Here is a 27,489-nt window from a genome sequence, read left to right on the forward strand (position 1 = left end):
TGCATAATGGTCTCTCTCACTGTGGTTCAATTTTAATTTCCCTGATGGCTAATGGTGTTGAACATTTTTTAAAGGGCTTAGTGAACATTTGTGAATCGCTTTTTGGAAAGGGATTGTTTAAATGTTTTGCCCATTTTTTATTGGGTGGTTGGTCATATTATTATTATTGTTATTATTCTTATTACTATTTATCCTAACGGGAAAAAGAGATTCAGCAGGAACAGCAAAAGGAGAGTTAGAATTTGGGCATCTCGTTTCATGATCAATATCTCGTGCAGGGATGGGTATAGGGGCAGACAGGGTTGGGGGCCTGGCAGGCAGGTCAGCCAAGTCAGTGTCCAGTAATAAGGCAGGAGCTGGGATGTGCAAGGTGCAAGTGGCAGGGGTCTCTGCAGTGCTGCAGCAGGCAGGAAGGAAGAACAGGCAGGCTGATTGGCACTGCAGTCTGAAGTGGCCTCAGTTTTATCCTCCAACACCTCGTGGTTCCGTTGGAGCTCAGCTTTCTCCTCCAAGCCTAGGTCCTCACCAATGACTACGCAAGGAACCCAGGAGATGGAGGCAGCTTTTCTCCTCCCAAAACACTAGCAGTGGCGGCAGCAAGGGGCGCAGACATTTTCGTTTACAGAGCCTACAACTGGCAGATGGCTTCGGAAAGTTCCTTCTTGACGGAGTATCTGAAGCTTTGTTCCCTGTGTCCCCTCTGACTTCAGTGAGGCTGGAGAGCTGGGTGGATGGCCTTCGTCCAGCTTTTGCTTTGTCCGCCTCTTTGGCAGCAGGGGTAGGTTGAGAATGGGCCACACAGCCCCCTACATTCAGGTCAGTCCTCCACAGAGAGGGGCGGCCTCCAGGAGGGCTTTAAGAGCTGGGGATGACATGGCCTTTGGTGAATGTGTAACAGCTAGATCTTAAGTCAGCATGAGGGCAGCCAGCTTAGGGAAAGGAAGCAATATTGAATTACAGCCCTGCCTCACTAGTCTCTGTGAATATGTTCTCGCCTGCATGTAGCCTAGGTGATTAAGCACCTCTCACTTTTGCAGAATACATGATCTGATGGTTCTATGACTCTTGCTTATGTCTATTTCCCAGCCGTGGTAAGACAATAACTGTTCTCTGAGTTCCTCAGGAACATGACGACTTCCAGGAAGAAAAATCCTGCATTGGTACCCATCACAAATGACAGAAGAAAGAAAGAATGTGGCGCCTTGAAGTTCGTCACACGGGATGGTCAACACCCACAAACCCCCTCCTTCACTGTCGGTTTCCCCTATATAACTGCCTCAAGATTCTGTATGATTTGAGCATGCTTCTTCAGGACACCAGTACACCATCTTCCGATTATTCTTAGCTAATCAGATAAATTCTTTCCTCAACCACTGGCTTATTTGCAATTGATTGGCACCAGGCTGCATCGAGCAGGAGCCCCTTTTTGCTCGGTTATAAATGGGCTCAGAAGATGTTTTCACTTTCTTATTCAAGGTGTCTCCTGGGAGCTGGGAATGGAGGTTTCCCTTGGAGGCCCAGGACTGCGCCGGAAGGAAGTGAGGGCCGCACCACCCCTGCGGGGTCCAGGGCCCTACCTGCTGAAGGCCCCCTCTCACTGCTATGGGGGCCAGCGAGGAGCACTTCTCTGACGGTCCATCCTGTGCTATTTTTCTCCTCTTCTCTGCTCTTCCTTTTGTAGGATCTTCAGGTGTGTCCCCTTTAGGCAAAGATCTAGTGGCGACGGGATGGCCCAGGCCTCGGAGAGGAGGCTGCCTGCTCAAGCGCCAAACGGAAGAGAGTCATTTTGCATCCTGGAGGAGGAATTGTGCCCGTTCCTGAGGAGAGGAGCAACTTGGAAGAGCAAGCAGACAGCAATGGCTTCTGAGACCCGAAGGTCAGACACACACACACCGCACCAAGGCAAGGACTCACAGAGAGGAGCACTGGGCCTGCCAGACCAGACCTTAGCTTAGCCTCTTAGCCGCAGTGTAAAATAGGGGCGATAAGGACCCGCGACTGCAGTAAACAGCCCGAACCAGGCCGGGAGGGTTATTTAGACCAGACAGGAACGGAGCGGGGCGGGCGGGTGCGAGGCTTGTTGAGGAACGTGCCCCCGAGGAGCAGTTTGCGCGCTGTGGGATCCTTGGAGAGGACTGGGACCCTCGGGGAGGTCTCCTGGCTGCCAGCTCTCCGCGCTAGGCACACACCGTCCAGCCGGCTGTGGTGAGACACCGTTGGAACGGGTGACAGAGACAGGGCGCGCGAGCCTAGGGCAGGAGGAAGTAGCGACAAAGGGCAAAGGGAGAGGTCCAACGGCCCAACCCCAGGTGGCCTCGACCTCCCCGGGACTCCGCGCAGATGTGAAGTATTGCGGGGGCTCACCCTCATATGTGCCCCCCACAATGTAGGGACTCTTTGGGTCTGCGGCTGCTCGACCCTGCAGCGCCTGGCCCGGGGACAGTAGCTTCTGCGATCAGTGTCCAAGCATCCTGCAGCTACTTCCCCGGGGTCACCGGAGGGAAGAACCTGCTCAGAGTCAGAGGAGCAGCCCAGCTCCAGGTGGGGATCAGGCTCACTGGGGGGGCTGGGTAGGAGGGACCGGATGCGGAGGGGGAGAGGGCTGCGCTGTCTCCCGAGGTGACTGGTGTACCAGGGAGCCAGGGAGGCTGCACAGGGCAGGTGCTAAGGTGAGGAGACACCAGAGCAGCATGGGGTGCAAGAAGCTGGGGCCTCTTCCTTTTAGGCAGTTGCCAATGATGACAGTTTACCCTCCGGGTCTCGCTCCTGCTCCCCTCCCCCCATGCAGGCAGCTCCGTGCTCAGGACACCTGACACCACCTCCTCCAGGATGCTCTGTAAGCGCCTCTCCAAGTGTTGGAGTCAGGCGCTTTCTCTGAGGCCGGCCTGGAGGGCTGAGAGCCTGGAGCATCCCTAGCTGGGCCGTCAAGGTTTCTGAGGGGAGGAACCTGCGTCCTGACGTGCCCGGATGCTGCGCCCCACATCGTCCCTTCCTGGCAGGCAGGTTTTCTTCACCTATTTTTACAAATTTGGTAAAACAGCATTTGAGTTTGAGAACCGTCCTCAGCTCACACAGGTGGAGTGGCCCTGCCAGGATTTGATTCTGTAGATGGTGCGTTGAACCAGCACACGATGGTGCCTCCTCAGCATGCAGGCATCACGGATGACCATTTTTATGGTCCTCGGGGTACTTAGCACCATGGGCACCTACAGTGAGCACACACACTGCCTGCTGGGAGGTCTTTCTCATTCGGTTCAACTCAGGTGTCACCACTGGCCACGATGGGCCTCGGTCTCCTAGGAGATGCAGAGCAGGGGCTGCTGTTGTCAGAACAGCTCCGTAGGGATTTCTTTTCTAATTGAGCCTTGCAGCAAACCGTGAAGCTCTCTGTGACTTGTCTTCTCCCAGGGCCAAGGACAGGTGGGCACAGGGTCATCCTGGCCTAAACGCTTTCTGCCCCAAGGGCACCAACATCTCTTGTAGTAATTCCAAAGACCAGCTTTCAGGGTCCTGGCCAAAATGTACAATTTATCAATATTAACTTTTCCAGTACAGTAGCAGGATATGTATCTCCATATATTTAGGTCTTTTAAAATTTTTTCTCAGCGATGTTTTGTAGGAGGGTCCACAAACTATGGCCTATAGGCTAAATTTGGCCCCAGTTGTTTTTATAAGGCCAGTGACGAAGTATGGTGTTAACATTTTTAAAGAGGTTTTTAAAAATAAAAACAAAGAAGAATATTTGAAAGAGACCATAGGTAACTCACAAAGCCTATAATATTTACTATCTGGCCCTTTAAGAGAAAGTTTCCAGCCGCTGTGTAGTTTTCTGTGTATACATCTTGTGCAGCTTTTGCTAATTTATTTCTAAGTTTTTTATGGTTTTTGTAAATGCTATTGCAAAATATATCTTTTCAATTTTAGCTTTCAATTGAACATTGGTACTATACCGAAAATACATTAAAAAAACAGATTGACTTGTATACTGACACCTTAGTAAATTCACTTTTGATTTCTGGTAGCTTCTTCAGCGATTCCTTAGGATTTTCTATATACACGGTAATGTTTTACATGAATCGTGTTGATATGAGCAAAGCTGCTTTAACTTTTCTGTTTTAATCTGGATGCCCTTTAATTCTCTTTCTTACCTTGACATTTGCAGGGACCAACAATTGTCAGCATACACCATCAGGCCTTTCTCTTCTAATTGAGCCTTGAGGCCAACCGCACTGTCTGTGATGCACAGCAGGTGGGTGCAGCAGCCACCCTGGCCGGAAAGCCTCGTGCCCCAAGGGCACTGACGTCTCGTGATAATTTCATAGACCAGCCGTCAGAGTCCTGGCTGAAACTGACAGCTTACCAATACTAACTTTCCACTCCACTATCGGACACACACACATGCACACACACACACACACACACACAGAGTTACACACGTCTTGGCATATGGTAGTATTCAGAAAAAAACAATTGCTTTATATATATATATCGACCTTATATAGCAGCAGTTGCTAAATTCACACCTTTCTTCTTGCGGCATCTTTCTAGGCTCTACAGGATTTTCTACAAACACAATCATGATTTGTATGCATTTAAGGAAATTTTACTTCTTACTTTTTAATTTGTGTCTTTTATTTCTTTTTCTTGCATTCTACATTTGCTACAACCTCCAGTAAAATGTGGAGTACATGTACAGACAATGGACATCATTTTCCAGTTCCTGATCTTCGGAGAAAAGTGTTCAGTGTGCCGCTAACTGAAGTTTTGTTTTTGATGTGCACATTACCACATAAAAGAAATTCCCTCTAATTTCCACTTTGTTAAAAGATTTTTTTGGAAGGAACATTAAATTTCGTCAATTAATTTGTCCACAGCTATTGAGATAATCACTTGGCTTTACTCCTTTATTTTCTGAATATGATGAATTACATTGATTTTTTCATAATCACTTTTTTGAGCTATAATTCACATACCATACAATTCACCCATTAAAGTGTAGAATTCAAGGGCTATTAGTATATCCACAAATATGTGCAAAAACCACCACAGTCCATTTTAGAACATTTTCATCACCCCAGAAAGAAACCCTGCGCCCCTTAGCTATCACCTCCCAATGCCCCTGTGTCCCCTTGTCCCGGGCAAACGCTAATCTACATTCTGCGTGGAAAATCTCTGGACTTGCCTATCTGGAGGTTTCATGTAAATGGAATCATAGAATTTGTGGTCCTTTGTGGTTGGATTCTTTCACTTAGTGTATTTTTTTTTATTGTAGTAACATATACGTAACATAAAATTCATCACTTTCATAATTTTTAAGTGGCATTAGGTACATTCACATTGTTGTGTCACCATCACCAGTCTCCATCTCTGGAACTTTTTCCTCCTCCCAAACCAAAACTCTGTACCCATTGAACAATAACTCCCCTCAGCCCCTGGGAGCCTCTATTCTACTTACTGTCTATATGGATCGGCCTATTCCAGGAACCTCGTGGAAGTGGAATCATACAATATTTGTCCTTCCGTGCCTGGCGTATTTCACTTGACATAATGTTTTGCAGGTTTATTTAGGATGGAGCATGGATCAGAATTTATTTCTTTTTAAGGCTGAATAATATTCCATTGCATGTATATATGACATTTTGTTTATCTGTTCATCTGTCGATGGACACTTGGGTTGTGAATGTCTTTTTGGCTATTGTGAATAATGCCACTGTGAACATGGGTGGACAAATAGCTGAGTCTCTGCTTTAAATTATTTTGAGTATATACCTAGGAGTGGAATTGCTGAATCATAAGGTAATTCTATGTGTAAATTTTTGAGAAACTGCCGTAATGCTTTCCCCTCAGCTGCATGATTTGTCACTCAAACAAGCAATGAACAAGCACTCCAATTTCTCCACATCCTTGCTGACATTTGTTATGTTCTCTTTCGTTGCTAACAGTCACTCTAATAGATGTGAAATGGTGTCTTGTTTAGGATTCAGTTTGAATTTCCCTATGATAAGTGATGCTGAACATCTTTTCATGTGCTTGTAATTTGTATATTGTCTTTGGAGAATGTCTGTTCAATGCCCATTTTTCAGTTGGTTTATTTTTTTTTTGTGGTTGAATTGTAGGAGTTCTTTATACATTTTGGATATTGATCCGTTATTAGATATATGGCTTGCGAATATTTTCTCCTGCTCTAGAGTTGCCTTTTCATTCTCTTGATAGTGTATGTACAGAAGTTTTAAATTTTGGTGTGAAGTCTAGTTTATCTATTTTTTCTTTTTTTGTTTGTATTTTTGGTGTCATATCTAATAAATTATTCCCAAATCCAATATCAGAAAGCTTTTCCCATGTGTCCTTCTAAGAGCTGTATACTTTGAGCCCTGTGTTTGGGGCTATTTCTGTTCCCACCATCATTCGGAGCACCTGGGGTGTTTGTGGCCAGAGCCAGAAGGGACACTGTACGTTTTTAGGAAGATACTTCTGTTCTAGGTTGTTAACCCCTTTTTTTCGTTAGTTTTTGTATATGGTATAAGGTAAGGGTCTCACTTCATTTCTTGCAGGTGGATATCCAGCTCTATCAGCACCATTTGTTGAAAGGACTGTCCTTTTCCCCATTGAATGGTCTTGGCACCATTGTCAAAGATCACTTGACCCTACAAGTGAGGGCGTATGTCTGGGCTCTCTCTTCTATTCTACTGGTCTGCATGTCTGTCTTTATGCCAGTAGCATGCTGTTTTGATTAATTTCTCTTTGTAGTAAGTTTTGAAATCAGCAAGTGTGGCTCTCAAACTTTCTTCTTGTTTTTCAAGATTGTTTTGGCTACTCAGGTCCCTTGAGATTCCATAGGAATTCTAGCATGGGTTTTTCTACTCCTGCAAAAAAGTCATTGGGAATGTGTGACTGTAGTAGAATGCCTGGCCTAAGTCTAATTTAAAGAAAAAGATCCAAAAGAGATATTCACACATTTAAAAAAGACTAAAATTGTCTTTGCACACAGCAGGGATGATGTGGCCTACAGTGAGGTCAGACGGTGGGGGAAACACAGGGCAGAAGCAAGAGTGAGTCACCCCATCTCTGCCTCCTGGGCCGCCGTCCCTTGCAGACCTCCGAACGAAGTCAGCACGTGGAGTTGCAGAGTGTGGCTACGTACGTGTCCTATTTACTGAGTCCTGTGAAACTTTGAAAAGTTGTCTGGCTCAACCTGTTGCCACTCACACAAGTCAATTCTTCACAGATTAGTCAGAGAACAAAGACGTGCGAGCAGGGGACGAATTAACATGAAGAAGGCTTTATATAGTTAACCTGGCAAAGAAAGTGAAAGGACCATGAAGACACTGGGTAAGGGGAGAGGGGCAGCTGTAGGCAGCAGGGGGAGGGGAGGTCCTACCAGTCCCAACGCTAGAGGAAGACTGGTCCCGAGCTTGGGTCTTCCAGGCTGGTAGTCGAAACTAGAGCGTGGTGTGGTTGGTACTTACAGATCTCTCTCTTCTCTCCACAGCGGAACTTCCCAAGCCAGTGTATCGGCCTCTGACCAGCCTCATCTTAACCCATCTCCTATGGCATGTACAAAAGGACCTTGAGGTGTGGGGCCTCTGCTTGCTATAGGAAGAAAAAGAGGTTAAGTTTGTGTGACGTAACTGGAATGGGCTGAGCCTCTTCCTAGCAGAGTGAAGTTCACTCGTGGGAGACACTGGCCATCTGCCACCATGTCTAGAGGAAACTTTTGCATCTGGGCCGTTGAGTTCCTGCCTCTTTCACTAGAAGAAAATGAATGAACTGGCGATTTACCACTTGCATCTGGGCAGGTGAGGAGAGTGCCTTAAAAAAGAGGCTGCTGTTGGCCAGGTCCACCACAGAGGCAGTTACTCTAACCAGAGGCAGGAGCAAAGTGTGCCTGAATCGCAGGTATTTTCTCAGTGGATTTGGCTCCTACAAAGCCAGCAGGCGGTATCCTGGCTGGCTAGGCCCCAGGTGTCTGACTGAAGGCTAGAACAGAAGTATCTTCCTAAAAACGTACAGTGTCCCTTCTGGCTCTGGCCACAAACACCCCAGGTGCTCCGAATGATGGTGGGAACAGAAATAGCCCCAAACACAGGAATGGTGCCGTCTCCTCCCACTGCACCTGGCGGTGCACCAGTGCCCTGGACTGGAAGGTCCCTCGTGCTCTGACTGGATTCACAGGTGTGGTGCCAGCCCCTCCGACAGTAACAGCTGTGCTCCCCTAGGTGTCTGAGAGAAGGCTGGAACAGAAGTGTTTATCAGCCAGGTGGGCCCCAAGTTCTCTGTCCATATGCAGGAAGAGAACTAGGTGCCTCAGACGTGGAATTGGGTTTGGGGACAGGCATAATGGCCTCAAAGCTGCCGCTACCCAAAGGGGCCTCGGAGCTGTTGGTGTACTCCCACTGCTGTGGGGGCCCCTTCTCTGAGAGTCCTGCCTTTGATCACTGTTTGATCATCCTCCATCACAGTTATGCTGCTGTCCCTTCTCACTACACACGTGTGCTTCCAACAAATAGAACCCAGGTTCTCTGACTGCAGGTGGGAACAGGCACAGGTGTGGTGTTGGAAACTTCAATGCTGCAGACGTCTTCTGGTCAGGTGTGTCCCAGGTAGTCTGACCGTAGGCGGGAACAGAAGCATCTCCAGCACAGTGATGTGCTGGCTCCTTCCCCTGCACTGATACGCTCCAGCAGCACCGCACGCATAAGATCTAAGAAGTGCCTCCCCGCACGCATTTATTCTCAGTGGTGCCGTCTCCTTCAATAGGAACAGGCGCGCTTTGGCTGGGCGGGCCTCAGGTGCTCTGACTGCAGGCAGGAAGGAAAGGTCTTGCAGAACAGGTTTCCACTCCACACAACTGGACTTTCTAATTGCAACAAGGGTGCTGTAGGCTGACAGCATCCTGGTGCTCAGGTCAAAGTATCCCCAAACATGACCTGTAGTGTTCTCCTCAGCCTTTCTCCAAAGCTGGGTGCCCCAGACATGGAACTGGGCTTTGGGACAGACACAATGACCCCAAAGCTATGCTACCCAAAGGGGCCTACATGCTGATGGTGCGCTCCCACTGCTGTGGGGGCCCCGCTCTGAGATCCCTGCCTTTTGTCACTGTTTGATCCTACTCCTGCTATGCTGTCCCTTTTCTGTGAGCTCCTAGGGCCACCATCTCAATCTCTTTTAAGCAAGGATCTGGGAACAGACTGGATGGCCCAGGCCTCTTATATGCGACCTTGTGCTCAGGGAGCAAAGGGAGGAGAGTCGCTTTGGCCTTGGAGAGGGGATCTGTGCTTTTCCTGAGTGGCACATCTTTGAAGTGCAAGGATACAGAATCATCATTCTGAGGGGCCCACCAGGACACCAAGGGAAGGACCTCAGAGATGAGTGCTGAGCCTATCAGATAGGATAGGGCTCTTGGGGGTGATATAAAACTGAGGTGGGTAAAGGCTCTGGGTCTGGGGAGAACCTCCCGGGGCTAGGGTGAGGAGAGGCACAGGCGCTGCCAGAAGGGGGAACAGACCAGGCAGGGGGAACAGGGAGGGCGATGGCTGGCCTGGCATGGGGGCTGGGCAGAAGAGACACTTGCTAAGGAAGTTGCCCATGAAGGGCGGTTTGTGCACTGCTGGGTCCTGGGAGTGTGGTGCACAATTTGGAGAGCTCTCCTACCTACCTGCTCCTCCCAGGTGAACCATGCACTGTTCAGCCTGATGCTTGTGACACAGCATCAGAATGAGTGACAGAGGGAGGGGGCATGCCCGCAAAGAGCAATGAAGAAAAGGTATGAAAGGGCAAAGGATGAAGCTGAGCTGCCCAGCCCCAGCAGAATTGTCTAGCACTTAGAGACAGCCCTTGGCAATTGTTTGGCATCAGACACGCCCCACCGTATGAAGGACTATTCAGGACTGTAGATTCCAGGAGCCTGCATAACTGTCAGCCCCTAGGTCTCCAGGTGTGTAGGTTCCTCAGAACCTGACCCAGGGACAGCAACCAGTGTCTATGAGTTTCCCAGCCCTTTTCCCTGGGGTCAGGGTAAGACAGAGCCTGCTAGTGCCAGAGCAGCCTAGGTCCTGCCAGGGTGGGGGCTTGCGCGGGGGAGTCAGGGTAAGAGACAGGGGCTTGGGGCAACAGGAGCCAACTCTGTTTGTGCCGTCACTAGTGTGCCCAGATGTCTCAGGATGGCGACGGGAGGCTGTGTACTAAGGCAGGGAAGACGGACAGAGCAGCGCGGGTGCGACTTACTCCAGACACTTCCATTCAGGCAGCCACCTCAGACGCATCAGTTTACCCCCACTCACTCCCCTTCTCGTGCTAGTAGCTCAGGGCTACCAGACATCACCTCCTTCAAAGACCTCTCTGTCACAGCTCCAAGTCCAGGAGCAGGCGTGCTCTCAGTGGCCTCCCTGGAAAGGCACAAGTCCCCAGTGTCTCCAGAATTTTCTGAGGTGGAGCTGCGGTGCCCTGACCTGCCCGGATGCTGCACCCCACAATACCCTTTCCAGGGAGGCAGGTTCTCTTCACTTGTTTCTACAAATTTTACAAATTACAAACAGCATTTAACTCTTCGAACCCTCCTCAGGTGGCCCACATGGTAGTGGAGAGGCCAGGATTTGAACCCAGTCCATCTGATTCCAGAGCTCATGCATTAACCACCCGACTCTGGTGCCTCCTCACCATGCAGGCATCATGGTTGACCCTTTTTATTGTCCTCAGGGGACTTAGCACCATGGGCACCTACAACGAGCACACGCACTGCCTACTAGCAGGTCTGGATTGGTTCAACTCCTAAGGCACCCACAGGCCACGCTGGGCTCCGGTATCCTCGGAATCTTCTGGGAGCTCTGGAAAGGAGGACACAACACCAATTGTCAGCATCACCCCTTCAGGCATTTCTTCACTAAGGGAGCCACGCAGCAAAACCACACAGCTGTCTGTGAGCTTTCTTCCCCCAGGTGCAGGATCCACCCTGGCTGAAAAGTCTTATGTCCCAAGGACACCAGCGTATGTTGTAATAATTCCATGGATCCACTTTAAGGACCCTGATCGAAATTAACAACTTTCCAATCTTAAATTTTCCATTCCATCAAAATGGTACATATTTCCTTATATTTAGGACTTTCAGATTTTCTCTCAGAAAACACTTTGCTGTAGGGATTGACAATTAACAGCCCATGGGCCAAGATTGTGCCGCAGCCTGTTTTTGTAAAGCCAATGAGCTGAGGATGGTGTTAACAACTATTAAAGTTTGTTAAAAAAAAAAAAAAGAAAGAAAAGGAAAAAGAAGAAAAAGAAAAATGGAGAATATGCAACAAGACCATATGTAACCTGCAAAATCTGTGTTATTTATTATCTGGCCCTTTACAGAAAAATTTGCCAACACCTCTTTTGTAGTTGTAGTGGTGTTAGACAACACTTGCTAATCTATTCCTAAATTTCTTCTATGCTATCACAAATGGTACCTTTTAAATTTTAGTTTTCAATTATTCATTGGTAGAAAATACAACTGATTTTTATATGTTAACCTTGTATGCTGGATTTTGTCATTTTTGTAGTGAAGTGTTTAAGCACACTTTATATAAAGATATTTCTAACAATCTATTTTCAAGATTCATTCAGCAGGTGTTATTTTAGTGAATGGAAGTAATACCCATTCTGTAGAACTTGTAGTAATTACTTCTAGTATTTTCTTTGTAGATTCCTTAGGATTTTCTAAACACACAATCATGTTTTCAACAAATAAAGATAGTTTTACTTCCTTTTTATTCTGTAGCCTTTTATTTATTTTTTATACCTTTATATTTGCTATAATTACAGTAAAATGTTGAGAAAAGGTAGAGCTAATAGGCGTCTTTTTCCCACTCCTGATCTTAAGGGAAAAGTGTTCAGCAAGCGATTAAATGAAGGTTCGTTGCACTTTATCACTTGAAGGAAATTTCCTCTAATTACTATTTTGCTGAAAGAGATTTTCTATTTCCTCTAATTACTATTTTTTGAAAGGGATGTTCAATTTTGTCAATTACTTTGCCCACAGTTTTAAGATAATCACATGGCTTTTCTCCTTTATTTTCTAAATGTGATGAATTACTTTGACTGCTTTCTGAGTGTTAAACCAAACTTGCACGCCTGGGACAAATCCCATTGGTACTCCTAGATCATCATTTTATATTTGGTTGGATTAGATTTCCTAAAATGTAGTTAAAGATTTTTTATCTCTGTGTTCATGAGGGATATTGAACTGTGAATTTCTTTGTCATTAGGTTTGGTATTAGGATAATGCTGGCCTAGAAGAATGAGTTAGGAAAAATTTCCTCCGTCTCTACTCTCTGAAAGATTTTATATAACACTAGTAAAATATTGTCCTTACAAGTCTGATAGAATTCACCAGGAAAACCATCTGGATCTTTAGTTTTCATCATGGAAAGGAGTTTAGAGTCACTTGGCCACTTGTTGTCCTTTTAATATCTGTCAGATCTGTAGTGATGCACCCCTCTTTATTCCTGATGTTGGCCATTTGATTTTTTCCTTTCTATTTCTTGATATAACTTGCTAGAGGTTTATCAGTTTTATTAATCTTTTAAAAATCCACTTTTAGCTTTGTTAATTTTCTCTAATACACATTTTCTATTTCTACTCTTCTACTATTTCTTTATCTCTCCTGACTTTGGTTTTAATTTACTCTCCTATTTCTCTAATCTTAGGATGGAAAACTAAATCTTTGTTTTAAAATCTTATCTTTTGATACAAGCACTTAACTCTGTAACATTCTCTTAAGTACTGCTTGAGCTACATCTCAAAAATTTTGATTTGCTGTGTTTTAGTTATCATTAAATTCAAAATGTTTTCTAATTTTCCCAATTTCTTCTTTGACCCATTGGTTAAATAGAAGTTTGTTTTATTTATGCATATTTGAATATTTTCTAGATATCTTACTGGTTTTGATTTCTACTTTAATTCTATTGCTGTCAGGTAAAAATACTCTGCATGATTTCTCTCTCTTAAAATTTGCCAAGACATTTTTTTTTTTGCCCAGTATATGCTTATCTTCATGAACATTCCACGTACAGTTGAAAAAGAATATGTATTCAGTTATTTTTGTGTACAATATTTTATAATATTTGCTATTTTATTTATTTTATAATTGCCAATTAAATGAAGATAAATCTTCTATGCTCTTACTTGTTTTTGTCTACCTGTTCTAATAAATATTGTGAGAGGGTTGTTAAAATCTCAAACTATTATTGTAATCTGTCTACTTTAGTTTGGACAGTTTTTGCCTTATATATTTTGAAATTCTGATATTAAGTGCATAAACATTTAAGATATTTTTATCTTCCTAGTGAATTGACCCTTTTGTCATTAGAACACGTCCCTCTGTATAGCCAGTAACAATCCTTGTCTTGAAATCTGATTTGACTGATGTTAATTTAGCCCCATCGTATCTGTTATTCTTAGAATGACCAGCATCCCAGGTTGCCAGGAAATGTCCCGCTTTCAGCCCTGTAGTCCCACATCCTGGAAAAACTCCCAATTCCTGGCAAAATGGGAACGTTAGTCACCGTTGTTATCCTAGTGTTCGCATGGTATATCTTGTTACATCATTTTGTTTTCAACCTCATATAAAACAAATATAGTTGGGTCTTGCTTTTGCTCATCCAGTTAAGGAAACTCTGCCTTTTAAATGGCGTGGTTGGTCCAATTATATTTAATGTGATTACTTATTTGGTTGCATTCAAATCTGCTATCTATGTAGTGTAGAATAATTCCAGGTGCTTCACATCCTTGCTGACATTTGCAATGGCAGATTTTTTCAAATTTATTCTGGTGACGTGTAGTGGTATCTCACTGTGGTTTTTTTATTTCCCTCGTTACTAACAATGCTGAGCACTTTTCGTGTACTTATTGGACATTAGTGAATATTTTTTGGTAAGGGATTGATAACATTTACTTTCTAGGGTTGCTTTAAGAGATTTTGAACATTGCATAAAGCATAATGTTAGTACACAATAAATGCCAAGTATTGTTGTTACTTTTACTGTTATGACTGGGTATTGCTTTCAGTTGTGGTGGATGCCATGTCCTCTTGCTGACACACTTCTCTCCATGCTTGGTAAGGCACAAATTCCTTCATTTTCCACAGGAACCACTGCCATCACTCCAATATGGACAGCAGACTTTTATTGAAATTTTAAGGTAATGGTAGGAGACGACAGGACAACATAGGCAAAAATTAAACTTTGAATAGAAGACTTTGCTATCCTAAAATTCTATTAGCCATTTCCCACCCTGAATTTCTCACTGGCCATGACCATCCATTGGCCCCCACAATGTCCTTTACTCTTGGGACCCTTCTTTCTCCTCAGCTTCTCCTTGCACCTGTCTCTTCTTGGAACCCTTCTCTCCAGAACTTTGCATGGAAACTCAAAATTCCTCTCTTCCTGTTATACTAAGCAATTCAGCTTTCTGTATATATATTTTCTTTTTTTTCCAGAAAATTCCTTGGAGTTGAAGAAGAGAGTTTCAACTTTAATAGTCAAACATGATCATAAAGGTGTTTTTCCAAAATAAGGCTCCATTTCCAACTTTTAAACTTTGCCACTCCATTGGAATACAAAAATTGCTATAGTTAATTCCTGTTTTAAATGATTGAGTTTTTCTTACTTTTACATACTTAGGTGTTATTAGTCCCATTTTACGGGTAGGACAGCTGAAGATCAATGAAGTTAAATGACTTTCTAAGCTTTAACAACCATTAAGGGATGGGAGTTGAATTCAAATCAAGATGTGTCTGACTCTAAAGATCATTCTCCCCCATCCTAAACCACACTCTCGGCATGTAACCTCTGAGCCTCTGCTCTCTCTCTCTCTTGTCTTTTTCCCCTGAATTTAAGTCCTAATTCAATTTTATCTTGGGTCTTTATCCTAAGTACAACAGTATCCTTTGCCACATAAAATCGTATGACGTGGGAAGTCACCAAACATCTGAGCCTTGGCAACTTATTCATGAGATGGCATCAACACCAGCTACCTCATCGCTGCTGGAGGAATTTGCCGAAATAACACATATTCCAGGGCTCTACAAGGAGTTAGACACCACTTTAATTCTAGCAATACAATAGATTAGGAGCTGCTCCAATTGTAACACACCTAAAATGCTACACAATCCGTGTTTAGAGAACATCTTAATGCGTAACTGAGCTGGTAGTAAAGGAAAGGAATTCCTCAGAGTATAGAAAGGGCGAGACCACGTAAATCTATGGAGCTAAGTGAGAGCTGAATCTGCTTTTACCCTGGAGTGTCTATCCATCCCTACAGGCTCAGAATCTCATTTTTAACAGGACATGTGTGCAGAGGTAGGAGATAAGCCTGGTCAGCTTGGAAATTCCCACTTAAAGTGGAGATTTCCAAAAGATGACACATTCATTAAGTAAATTGGAAAAACCAAAACCTATCTGACAAGAATGATGATGAAGATACAGATACATGGTGGCCTTGGATCCAGGTGGAAAGGACAAAAAGAAATTCCTCCTTTGAGAATTTCTAACCAAAGCCATCACCTCCATAGACTTGGAGCTGGATATCACACTATCCAACAGTTCCAAGTCAATCGTTTTGTTTACAGTAGTCCTGGGTTAGTAGTGTCCCCGCATGTCACACATATGCACGCAAAAGAATTTTTAAAGGACTATGGGCGCTTCTGTAACTTGTGGTCTGTTTCTCAGTGTGGACACAGAGCAAAACGCAATCCTAAATATCAGCGGTCCTGTCTAACACCACTCAGGTCCTAGGGAAGTGTTTCTGCATGTCTCTTGCTCTATGTCCTGGAAACAAAAGGCATTTGTGTCCCGCTTTCAGGAATATCTGTAGATTTTACCACTGCGAGTGTCTGAGATGGACACTGCTATGGAGTACAGAAGCTTTATTTTTTTTCAAATCCTTCCGCTCAGACAGCATAAGTGCAATAGTTTTCTGCACAAGAAATTATCCTTTCCCCATGGTGCCCAGCATCTATTTTTATTACTTCTTTTCATGTTTCAATTCATGGTTTTGTATATGTTCACAAATTAGTGCAGTATTTATAATAGTTGCGTATGACAGGTGAAGAATGTTTTGAAATATCCAACAACTCATATTTCTCTTCTATTTGATATATGTAAGTCCAGATAGATCATGCATAAAACACAGCACCAACTCTTTCCAATGTGTTTTGTTTTGTGGGGCAAAATTATGCTCAGAGACTGAGACTGTCTCTGCCGCTGGTTTATTTAACACAGGTTCTCTGTGAGATTTATAATACTTTCACAAGCCAGTAGCACACAGGATAATGTCTCTTAATAAGCCAATAAAGAAATAACATAACATACTCCAAACCAATGATATAGATTAATCACACTATTGTTCCAGGCAAGGGGAGGTGAAAGGAACAAAGTCCAAATCTCGTTCAAGGTGTACCTTTTTATACGAGTGGGCACTCGGGAGAGAAAGCTTGACCGACGGAGAGCTGACATCCACCTGCCAGCGCAAAACCAAAGTGAAAAGTCCTTGTTGCCAGAGTATGCCGCTAGGGAACAACAGCGTGTGTTGGCCAGCCGGCTGATCGCCTTCATGTGTCCACTGAGCAGTTTGTCACCACTACCGACCCTTACCACGGTCGAAGCAAATGCCCCAAGGTCTTTGGAGAGCTTAACTCAGCAGAGTGTTGCCTTGCTCAGACTGACACTCTTGGATATTCCTCACAAACTCTGGTTATTTGTAGTCTCAATGCCCCTTTGCCATAGTCGCTTCCCCACATGTCCTTACTGCTAAGCCCCTAGCAGTGTTCCTCATGGGCTGAGTGCTTGTCAACAACGACAGACGAGGGGGTGACATCCTTACACAGCTTATTTCACTCTTACAGCAGCACAACTTTGTTTTATTTTGTCTTTGTCATAAACAAGTGTGTTAAAACAATTGCACTTAAGTCATAAACAATCAGATTTGAAATCTTATTAAGCCAATACACAACACATTGGCAACGAGATGGACACAGAACGCTGTCATTGTGAATAGTTTCATTTTTATGAAAATGTTTCATATTTAACTTTCAGAGAACTATAATATAGATGTATTTAAATATTTTTTGTTTAAAATTTGATAATCATAATATAATTTGTATTTTGCCGTCTAATTTTAACAGATAATTTTGAAGTTTTTAAGAGAAAAATAACTATTTTTGTGAGTATATCTAAAAAGTCAATTTGATTTTCACTTTTTACATTTACTTTAGATTTTTGATGAAAATATACATAAACTCTTACACTTTAGATTGTTATTGTTAATAAAACACATTATATGCAAAATCCTGATTATAACATAATAATAGGTAATTTTGTTGAAATGTTGGCAAGAAAAATAAATAATATAGAGTAGAAAAATGAGTTTTTTGTGACTAATCTAAGCTTCACCAGCCCATCAAGAGAACAACTTGACATGCATAATAATAATGAAATTCACTCATTTGATATTTTGATGACTTTGTCTTATAAAAATTATAGATTTCTAAATATTCATTGATTCTGTCATTACAAGTTACATTTATCAAGATTGAAAGGTAGAACACAATGTATTTGACAGTATTTTGGCTTAATTTATTGTTTTAAAAAAATTAGACATATGGTATGAGGCCATCCTTTTCTACTCTCGCCCTGGTCTTTCTGTTAAGAACAAGAGCAGTCAGGCCTCTGGCAAATGCAAAGCCAATTCTTTCCTGGAAGGACCCATTAAACTCCAGCCTCAAATAATTCCACAGAGAAAGATCCAAAGATTATGATCTCACAATAAAAAATAAAAATCCCCCAAAACAAGAGGAAACAGGCTACCATGATTGAGAGAAAACCACACACACACACATGCACACACAAAATCTGGCCATCTAAAACTGGTGATACTTGAGTTATCAGATATAATACAAAATAAATTGTTTTTAATATGGTTGCTGTTTGGAAGTTAAAAGATTAAAGTTAAGAGGTATAGATTATCCAACAAATGCCTGAGTTCCAGAAGGAGGTAATTGAGAGAAGAGGGAGTGATAGCATATCCGTATGGAAATCTGATCTGTGGCAATGGGGACTAGGCAGATAAGTTGAGAAAAGATAGATAATAAACTGAGCTGGAATAATTGATTGCTTATCATGTGGGAAAAAAAAATTCAGATCACATTTAGAATTCAATTATAGATGTCTGAAGTACTTAACTACGAAGTGTAAAACTTTAGAAGAAAATAGACAAAAATATTTTGTGACCTCAAGATAAGAAAGGGTTACCTAAATAAAAGACAAAGAGCATAAACCATAAAGGAAAGTACACATAAATTAAATTCAAGGACTCTGTTCATCAAAGATGTTGAAAAGAGAGTGAAGAGACACACCACAAACTGGCAGAAGATATTTCCATCACATGTAGCTGAAAAGGATTATTGTAAGGAGCACTAATGAATCAATAAGAAAAAGATACACAGCCCAACAGAAATCTGTCCAAAATATACAATTAGGCATTTTAGAGAAAGAGAAACTCAAACAGCCAATAAACATAAAAAGATATCTAACCTTGTTAGTATTCCTAGACATGCAAATTAAAACCATATTGAGTTATTATTTCATATCCACCAGGTTGGCAAAAATTTTAAAGTTGGGTAATAAAACTGTGCACCATTACCCAATAAAGTTGAATGTGCACATATTGTATGTCCTGATAATTTAACTCCTACAAGTCTAGGTCCTGGGTAAACTGAGTGTGTTTGGCAGGCAGCTCTGTTCATAATATGAAAAACTTCAAAATAGTAAATGAATAAATAAATTATGAATGTAAAAATACTACGCGTAAGTGAAAACAAATAAATTACAAGTGTCCACAATAATGTGGTTGCATCATAAAAGCATAAAGTTGAACTAAGGGAAAATGTTGCAAGTAAATATATATAGTAAGATTCTGTTTACATAAAGGTGAAAAACAAATAAAACTAAACAATTATATATTTGGGAAAGCAAACCATCATGGAAAACTTTTTTTTTTTTTTTGCTGAGGAAGATTCACCCTGAGCTAACATCTGTGCCAATCTTCCTCTATTTCGTATGTGGGTTGCCACCACAGCATGGCCACTGATGAGTAGTGTAGGTCTGCCTCCTGAGAATCGAACCCAGGCTGCTGAAGTGAAGCATGCCGAACTTAACCACTACTCCACAGGGTTGGCCTCAATGGTGAAACTATTTTTAAAAGCAAGCATGATTAGCAAAAATACTACAGGATAGTGGCATGAGGGTGGACTGGGACTGAGTGTAACTGAGGAGACTGGGGGGGTTCTGTTCCTGACGCTCACCTGCATGGCACATTCATGGTTCTTCAGTTTTCATTATTCTTTAAACTGTTAATATACATGGTACATTATCTTTCTTTTTTATGTATGCTATGTTTAACTATAAAGACATATTTTTAAAATAGACGCAGTACAGATATGAGCAGGCTTTTATGGAAACTCAACCATAACATTGTTTTCATGGGAAAGAAGAGTTTTGAATTTCAAAAAAGCTGCAGTGTTGCAGTAAGTTGAGATATGTACAAACAGGCGTACACACACATACAAACCTACATACATGTTTAAATAAATACGAAAAAGTATTTTTTTGTTACGTCTTTGACATCTGAGGCCTTTTTCTTGGCACTAAGGGTAAAAAAAATCAGTAATTTTCATCGGATTTTTGTTTTGACACGTGTGCTCTTTAATCCCTGAGAACTCTGAAGATCACAGTGTGGCAAAAAAGGAAACTTGCTGATCTGAGAAAGAAGATCCCCAAATCGAAATGAATTCTAGCCTGTAATTTCTTGGGAGGAAAAATAACCAGAAAATGGGGAAAAGAAAGCATGGACTATCTGGCAAGCTGACGTGGAGCCTAGGGAAAAGAAAGACCCATTCCCTCCAGAACATGTGCAGGTTGTACGTCCTTGCAAAGGTTCTGATTGTCCGGGCCACTGAGGTGTAGCCCAAGGCCAGAAGGTCGCCTCCTTCAGGACCCCAGGTCACAGTTCCGTGGAAACTAGTGGGCATTCAAAAGTCTATTAAAATGACTTGATTTGAAAATAACTTAGTTGTTAAATGCCCCTTGCACCTGTACCCCAAACCCAAGGATTGCCTTTTTTGCTCTCTCTTTGTTCAATGTCTGGCATTTATTTGTTAAATTGTGAAATGGTATCAGAAGAAAATGCAAACTTAGAGAAAAATATAACCAGGAAACTTGTAAACAGATTAGCATTTGATTCAAATGAGAGTCTCAGTTAAATTAACCTGGAAGATCTCAAACAGAAAATACCCAATATCTGCATAAGGAGGCATTACTGAAACTTTTTTTTACCCGCTGTCATGCATACCATCTTTTTCTCAGAGCATAAATTCGTATTAGCCTGCGAAAGCTGCTTTAACAAAGTACTACAGGCTGTGGGGCTTGTACAGCCATTGGTATCTTACGGCTCTGGGGGCTGGAAGACCCAGCTTGAGGTGCCAGCAGGGCTGGTTTCCGGTGAGCTCTGTCTTCTTGTTTGTAGGTGGCCGTCTCCTCACTGTGTCCTCGCATGGCCTTTCCTCTGTGCCCAGGGGCATCCCTAGCGTCTCTTCTTCTTTTTATCAGGTCACCAGTCCTGTTAAGTTAGGGCTCCACCCTTACCACCTCATTTAACCCTTAAATTACCTCATTAATGGCCCTGTCTCCAAATACAGTCAAATTGGGAGTTAGGGCTTGAACACATAAATTTTGGGAAGATACAATTCAGTCCGTGAGAAAACGTAGCACAAGCTCCTTTAGAAAATGAAGATACAGAAGAATAAAAGGAGGGAGAAAATGTCCATTACCCAGGACAACATCACAAGTTTCTTCTGATCTACTTTCTTTACCTTTTTTGATACATATATATTCCTATTTTTCAAAAACTTACCATAACAAAAAAGGTTCATATCTTGTCTTTTTATTTTATGTATGCATGTTTAACATCTTTAAATGCTCTTCCAAAACACTATTTTTAATTATTACAAATCTATTCCACCATTCTTCTCGTTTTATTTGCAAGTGGCTTTATTTTATGGGGCATTAGATTATTTTCTGGAGATTATGAAATATTTTTATGAAATAAAATTATGAAATAATTTTAAAAATTATCTATTTATAAAAAATTCCTTGGTCATAGGGTAAAATCTACCTTACAGCCTTGGAAATATTTCTTTTAAGAATGATTATACTAATTTTCATGTCCACAAGGGTGTATGAGACCATGGGGCGGTCTCTACACTTTTGTGGAATTTTGTACTTAATATAGTTTTTAAATATTTTTCCCAATTTGATAGGTGAAAATTGTACCACTTGTTTCTTTAATATTTATCATAATTATTATTATGGTTACTGAATATGTTTTTATTGTCTACTCTTGACTTTGTCTTGTTCTGACTACTCCCCTTCTGATCCACACAATCTTACTTCTTCCCAGACACTAAAATTTTTCAGCTGATTTCAAGCATTTATTCTTTTGAACGACCTTTAGATTGATCTTCATAGGAGTAAAGATTACTTTAGATTAATTTTGGAATAGTTGACATTCCTACAATGTCCGTTAACCTCGAGACCATGATTCAGTCTTTCATTTGTTCAAATTTTCTTTTATACTTCTCAATAAAATTTTACAAAAGTTAGTATGACCTACACGTTTAATGTTAAGTCTGGCAGAAGGACCAGCATTGGTAGATGTAAAATCAAGGTTTAGAACAGGCAAACAGGTAAAGTAAAACGCTTGATGGCCCATAAGTCAGCGAAGGGCCAGGACTCAACCGCCGGACCTCTGAGCTCCAAGCGTCAAGTCCAGCTCTCCATGTGTGAGCTTACTGCGCCAGCCTGGGCAAGAAAAGTCCGTGTTACTGGCTTTTCTGTTTTTTTTTTTTTTTTTTGTGGGCCACGCTCCCTGGCACTCCTCTCCTTTTTAGGAAAGGGAAGGTAAAATCTAGTTGTTCCATTTCGGCTAAAACCAGCCTAACCCAGCCCTGCCTTTTAGCCTCACAAATTGCCTAATCTGACCTGTGCCTTTAGCTGCACGACTATCTTACTGGTAGATACAATTTTCTGGTTTGAAGCTTTTGGAAGCAGGCTCAGAGGGTCAGGAAACTCGCCCCAGGTGGCACACCCTGCCAGCAAGAATGTATGGCCTTTAGGTGTCATTCCATGACACCAGCATTCCCTCAGATGCGCTCCGTCCATCCACTGCCTTCCTCTCTTACTCTTTGGCCATGACTGCCCGGGGGGTTGCGTCCCGCTCCCAGTGGCAGAACCCGAGAGCAGCAGTGGTACCAAGCTTCCTCGTGGAAAGGTCAGCCTCCCAGAGAAATGGCAGAAAATGGCAAACGTCACCGGCAGACTGAGAGGACTTGTGACACGTCCGCCTAGGTCATCTCCAGAGCCTACCTCAATTGCTGGAGTGGCCTTTTGGGGGATGGAGACCCCATAACTCTGATAAAGGCCAGAGTCAGAGACAGGCTGTCTGTGCTGTTCACGCACTTTTTAGCTTCCTGGGCTGGTGAAGTCTGGGGTGACATAAAAGTTACTTAACTTAATCCTCAAACAACCCCATTATCCAGATGAGGAAAGATAAAATGGCTTGCCTCTGATTATACAGCTAGTCAGTGATGAGGCCTCGATTTATGCTGGCTCTGTCTGACTCCAGTCCCCGTGTTCTCAGTGACCACCCCCGTCATTTCTCCTCACCCCCTCCCAAGGTCTCCTCTCCTGCCAGGTTGACTGCCATGCACCCCGCACAGCACACAGACCTTGGGCACACAGAGCTGAGCTGCTGTTGTTTGATTAGAATCAGTTTTTTAAGACTGAATCAGGTGCCAGCTTTAGGTAGGGAAAAGAAGGAAGAGAGATCTTGGGTTAGAAGCAAGGACATCAGAGGCAAAGATTCATCGCCACAAAGGGTTTAGCTTCAAAAGGACCTTTTATTAAAATGCGGCTTTAACCTGCTCGTTACTCTGAAGATCTTTTCCCTGCCGGTGGTGATGGTGTCCTGGGACAGAGTAAGACGAGGAGGACAGGAGGTGTCTCATGGGTGCGTCCTGGGCCCACAGCAGGGCTTCCCAGTCTCCTCAGAGGAGCAGCCATAACCCCTCGGCCAGCCTCCTACTCTCCTGTTCCTGCGATGTTAACATGACTTTGGCATAACAGAACAATGGCATTGTACACAGAACGTCAGACCTGCTTCCTTCAAAAATTAAAACATCCCCATGAGAAAAGTAGCAAAAGTAGATCATTCCAGATAAGAGTTCACATTTTAAACAGCAAATGAGGAGTTTCAATGGGAGATTGTCCCACTGTATAATAACCACAGAAATGTCATGTTTAAAAGCCAACATGAGAACCAGAAACGACAGGCACAGCAACCATGTTCCTTTGCAGCTGAGTTGAGAGGCCAGAGACGGTCATGAGGCCTCTGGTGGGACGGGGCTGAACAGTGTGAGGCCAGCTCTGGGACCCCCTAACCCTGAAGGCAGGGCTGTGGGGAGAGCCGGACTGGGACGGAGAGACCTGGACGGCAGGTTCTGTTCTGCTGCCTCAGCTGGCGGTTAGGCCTCTGCGAGCCCCACGCGGATGTTTTAATTTTGCATTAGGGAAAAAATACCTTCCTAAATTGTTTTTATGCAAAAACGGTTGCTCAGCAGTGACACAGAAAAACACGCAACGTAGAATTGGAGACTAAAAGCTGGAAAAGGGCCCTAAAATTATAAATATTTACCAACCATGGAAGAGAAATAAAGATTGTAATGGGTGACTTCTCTCTCTCTCTCCTGTATATGAGAGAAAGAAAGCAGCGGCAAGAAAATTCAGGCTCTTGCTGAAAGGCAGCAAAATCATTTCTAAGTAAAAGAGACAGGTTTACATGATAATTAGGAACTTCCTATTATCATCTAGAATTTTTATTCTGTTTATAGGGAGCTAGCAAGTCCCTAAGTAAATAAATTGATAAATTGAACATGGGACCAAGGCAATCAGCTGGCAGGTGGAGGGAAGAGTAGGGGGACCTGCTTTGCTCCTGGTGCACAGATGACGATGCTTTGGGATGAAGAAGCCAAGTGCCAGGACAGAGGGCCTCGACCTAGCATCACATTCCTCCCCGCCCGCACACTAAAGGGACCTCTTACCTTCTACAACTCGCTTTCAATTTCTGAAAGAGGAAGCAGTTTGGCTTAAAGCTGAAGACTTTTCCCTGCTGATAGGGAAGCAATATTTGCAAATCATATAGCCGATAAGGGGTTAACAGTCAAAATATATAGGGAAGATATATGAGAAATATATAACTCAGTAGCAAAAAAAAAAAAAAACCAATCCAATTAAAAAATGGGCAGAGGATCTGAGCAGACATTTTTCCAAAGAAGATATACAGATGGTCAACAGGCACATAAAAGATGCTCGACACCTCATCACCAGGGAAACGCAAATCAAAACCACAATAAGATATCAGCTCACGCCTGTTAGGATGCCTGTTATCAAAAGGACAAAACATAGCAAATGTCGGCAAGGATGTGGAGAAAAGGGAACCCATGTGCACTGTCGGTGGGAGTGTAAATTGGTGCAGCTACTATGGAAAACAGAATGAAAGTTTCTCAAAAAATTAAAAATAGAATTACCACGTGATCCAGCAATTCTCCTTCTGGGTATTACCTGAAGAAAACAAAAACACTAACTCAAAAAGCTATCTGCACCCTGGAGTTCACTGCAGCTTTATTTACAACAGCCAAGATAGGCAAACAACATAGATGTCCATTGACAGATGAATGGACAAAGAAAATGTGGTGTGTACACATGCACACACACACACACACACACACTGGAATATTATCCAACCCTAAAAAAGAATGAAATCTTGCTATTTGCAGCAACATGAACGGCCCTGAAGGGCATTATGCTAAGTGAAAGAAGTCAGACAGAAAAGACAAATACCATACAATCTCATTTACACGTGGAACCTTAAACACAAAACAAGACAAACAAACAAAGAACAGCACAAAAACAGCCTCACAGATACAAAGAACAGATCGGTCGGTGCCAAGGCGGGGGAGTGTTGAGGGGATGGGGAAGTGGGCAAAATGGGTGAAAAGGGTCAAAAGGTACGAACTTCCGGCTATAAAATATTTAAGTCCTGGGGATGTGACATACAGCGTGGTACTGTAGTTAATAATACTGCGTTGCATATTTGAAAGTTGCTAAGAGAGTAGATCTTAAAAGTCCTCATCATTAAAAAATATTTCTGTAACTATGTATGGTGACGGATGTTAACTCGAGTTATTGTGGGGATCATGTCCCAATGTATACAAGTATTGAATCATTATGTTGTACACCTGAAACTAATAAATGTTATAAGTCAATTATACCTCAATACAAAATTACCCAAAAAAGCTGAAGACTTTTGTGCATCGGCCTGGCCGAGGGCTGAGGCAGGCCCTTGTGCGCCTGTGTCCCAAGCCCTCCTTCCTTGTTCTGGAAAAGATCTCATCTCTGATCCCTCCTTTGTCAGGACAGGCTGACACTGCCCTCCTCCTCCACCCTGAGGGTGTCAGGAGCACACGGTGAGAAGCTAAGGGTGGTGGCAACTCTGGGAACTTGCGCCTGAACCCAGGATTCGGGCCAGCCTAAAGGTGTGTGTGTTTGGTGGTGGCAGGAGGATGGCGGTGGGAAGGATGCTGGGCCTGACTAAGTGTGGGGAGGCGGACCTAGGCCGCGACCGGACAGAAAAGGAAGCAGAGTTATACCCTTTCTGCTAACACTGGTTTTAATGAAGGCTAGCATGGCAGGAGGCAGACTCAGCTAGCTGAGCATCGCCCTCTCTGAACCCTTCCTGGAAGCTTTGCTCACCACTGTCACTCTTGGAAACTGTTCCCCAAGACGTTCAATCTAATCCGGGTTATGGTTCTGGACAAGTTAACCTCCTGGCGTTCCCACATATAATAGAGTAAGTGCTTATTCCACATGTACTCAGGGGAGAGGACCTTGGAGGGTTTGTGGTAAAGCAGGTATTTGTTCAGGTGACTCTTCCTCAAGCCACACGGCCTCGATGTCACTGTCTTTGTCGACCATCATCGCCTGGTGGCAGGCCTTGGTGAGCCTGTAAACCTCTGGCACAGACCCCCCAAATAAGGCTGCTGCGTAATAAAAGTCCCCCTCATCTTCAGGAATATGGGCTTATGACTGAGGCCGCCGTTCATAGGGGAAGTTGTTCCGACTCAGCCCATAGAAGCCAGGATGGAGGGTGCCGAACAAGGAGGTGAAGATCTCCACGCCCACGTGCTCAGTAAACTTCATGTCCACATCTGCACACACAAGGTAATCCACCTCCCGGTGGAAATGCTGCTCAGAAAAATTGCTGATCACCTCCATGCTGTGCAGGGAGATGTCCCGCCAGTGGGAATAGCTCCGGAATTTGAAGATGACCATCTGCCTTCCTTTTTGGAGGGGAATGCAAGGAACATGGTCGGGGCGGTCAGTGAAGATATAGTAGTTCACCTTGTGACTTACCATGAAGTGCCTCTCTGCGGTCTCCAGGAATCACTTCAGGTAGGTAACATATCTCTTTACAGCAAACACGGTCAATCCAGTGGTGGTGTTCTGGAGCCGGAACCACTCATTCAGGATGTCAGTATTGAAAGTTCCCTCCCAGATGATGGGAGCCAGCCAAGGAGTCACAAGAAGGACGTCTTCCCTAGGGAGTGTTAGCACTTGTGGCTGGGGATACACCATCCTTGGTAAATTTACATCTTGCAGGTCATGGCGTTCTCTAACTGTCACGCTTGCCCCAGCCTGGATGTTTTCCAGCTTCTGGCCTCTCGGTTTCAGGTAACAATAGCCAAAGAAGGCCAAGGCGAGAGCTATTAGGAGAAGAAAGGTCACTCTGCGAAGTGAGCAGGACCTTTGTGTCCCAGCCAATATTGGCAGTAGCTGGGCCATATCTGCATGACAGAAGGATGCCACCTCTTGTCTCCTCCAGGATATGAGGGTACTCCTCTCTTCTAGCTCCACCTTCAGTAGTCTCCTCGAGGCAGGGTGAGGCTGAACCCCTGACCCTAAAGTGCCCACACCCCCACTCCCAGGCTCCCTGAGGCCTGACCCTGGTGGAAGGGGGCACCTGGGCACGGGGGCACTCTGGGGTGCCTTGCAGAGAAAGACAGGATCCAAGCAGACCTGGATCAATTCAGTTTCCGTTTGTGGTGCTGTCAGAGTAACGAGGTGCAGGCCTTAGTCAACAGACAGCTAGAACTGAAGGACCAGCCTGCAGGAGAGCAGTCAGGACTCTGGAAATGGGCTCAGGGGACTGGTTCGAGGGAGGCCACTGAACAGGTCAAGGACAGAGATTGTGATGAAAGCAGGGCAGGGCAGCAGCCACCAGGGAGTCTAACGAGTGGTTCGGGGCTAGTACTCGGGCCTTCCCTTGACACTTACTAGCAGTGTGCTA

General features: G+C 43.6%; 1 long non-coding RNA gene and 1 pseudogene across 1 annotated transcript; one reads left to right on the forward strand and one right to left on the reverse strand.

Annotated features, from left to right (window-relative positions):
* Nucleotides 1-2,257: 2,257 nt before the first annotated feature.
* On the forward strand, nucleotides 2,258-11,744 carry LOC102149297 (uncharacterized). The gene is made up of 3 exons (XR_002810675.2): nucleotides 2,258-2,541; nucleotides 7,490-8,172; nucleotides 10,696-11,744. It is a non-coding gene; the product is annotated as an uncharacterized lncRNA (long non-coding RNA).
* Nucleotides 11,745-25,797: 14,053 nt separating this feature from the next.
* Nucleotides 25,798-27,258, reverse strand: LOC100058265 (histo-blood group ABO system transferase pseudogene; annotated as a pseudogene).
* Between the last annotated feature and the right edge of the window lie 231 nt (nucleotides 27,259-27,489).

Source organism: Equus caballus, chromosome 10 (genome assembly GCF_041296265.1).
Source record: "Equus caballus isolate H_3958 breed thoroughbred chromosome 10, TB-T2T, whole genome shotgun sequence".
Lineage (NCBI taxonomy): Eukaryota > Metazoa > Chordata > Mammalia > Perissodactyla > Equidae > Equus > Equus caballus.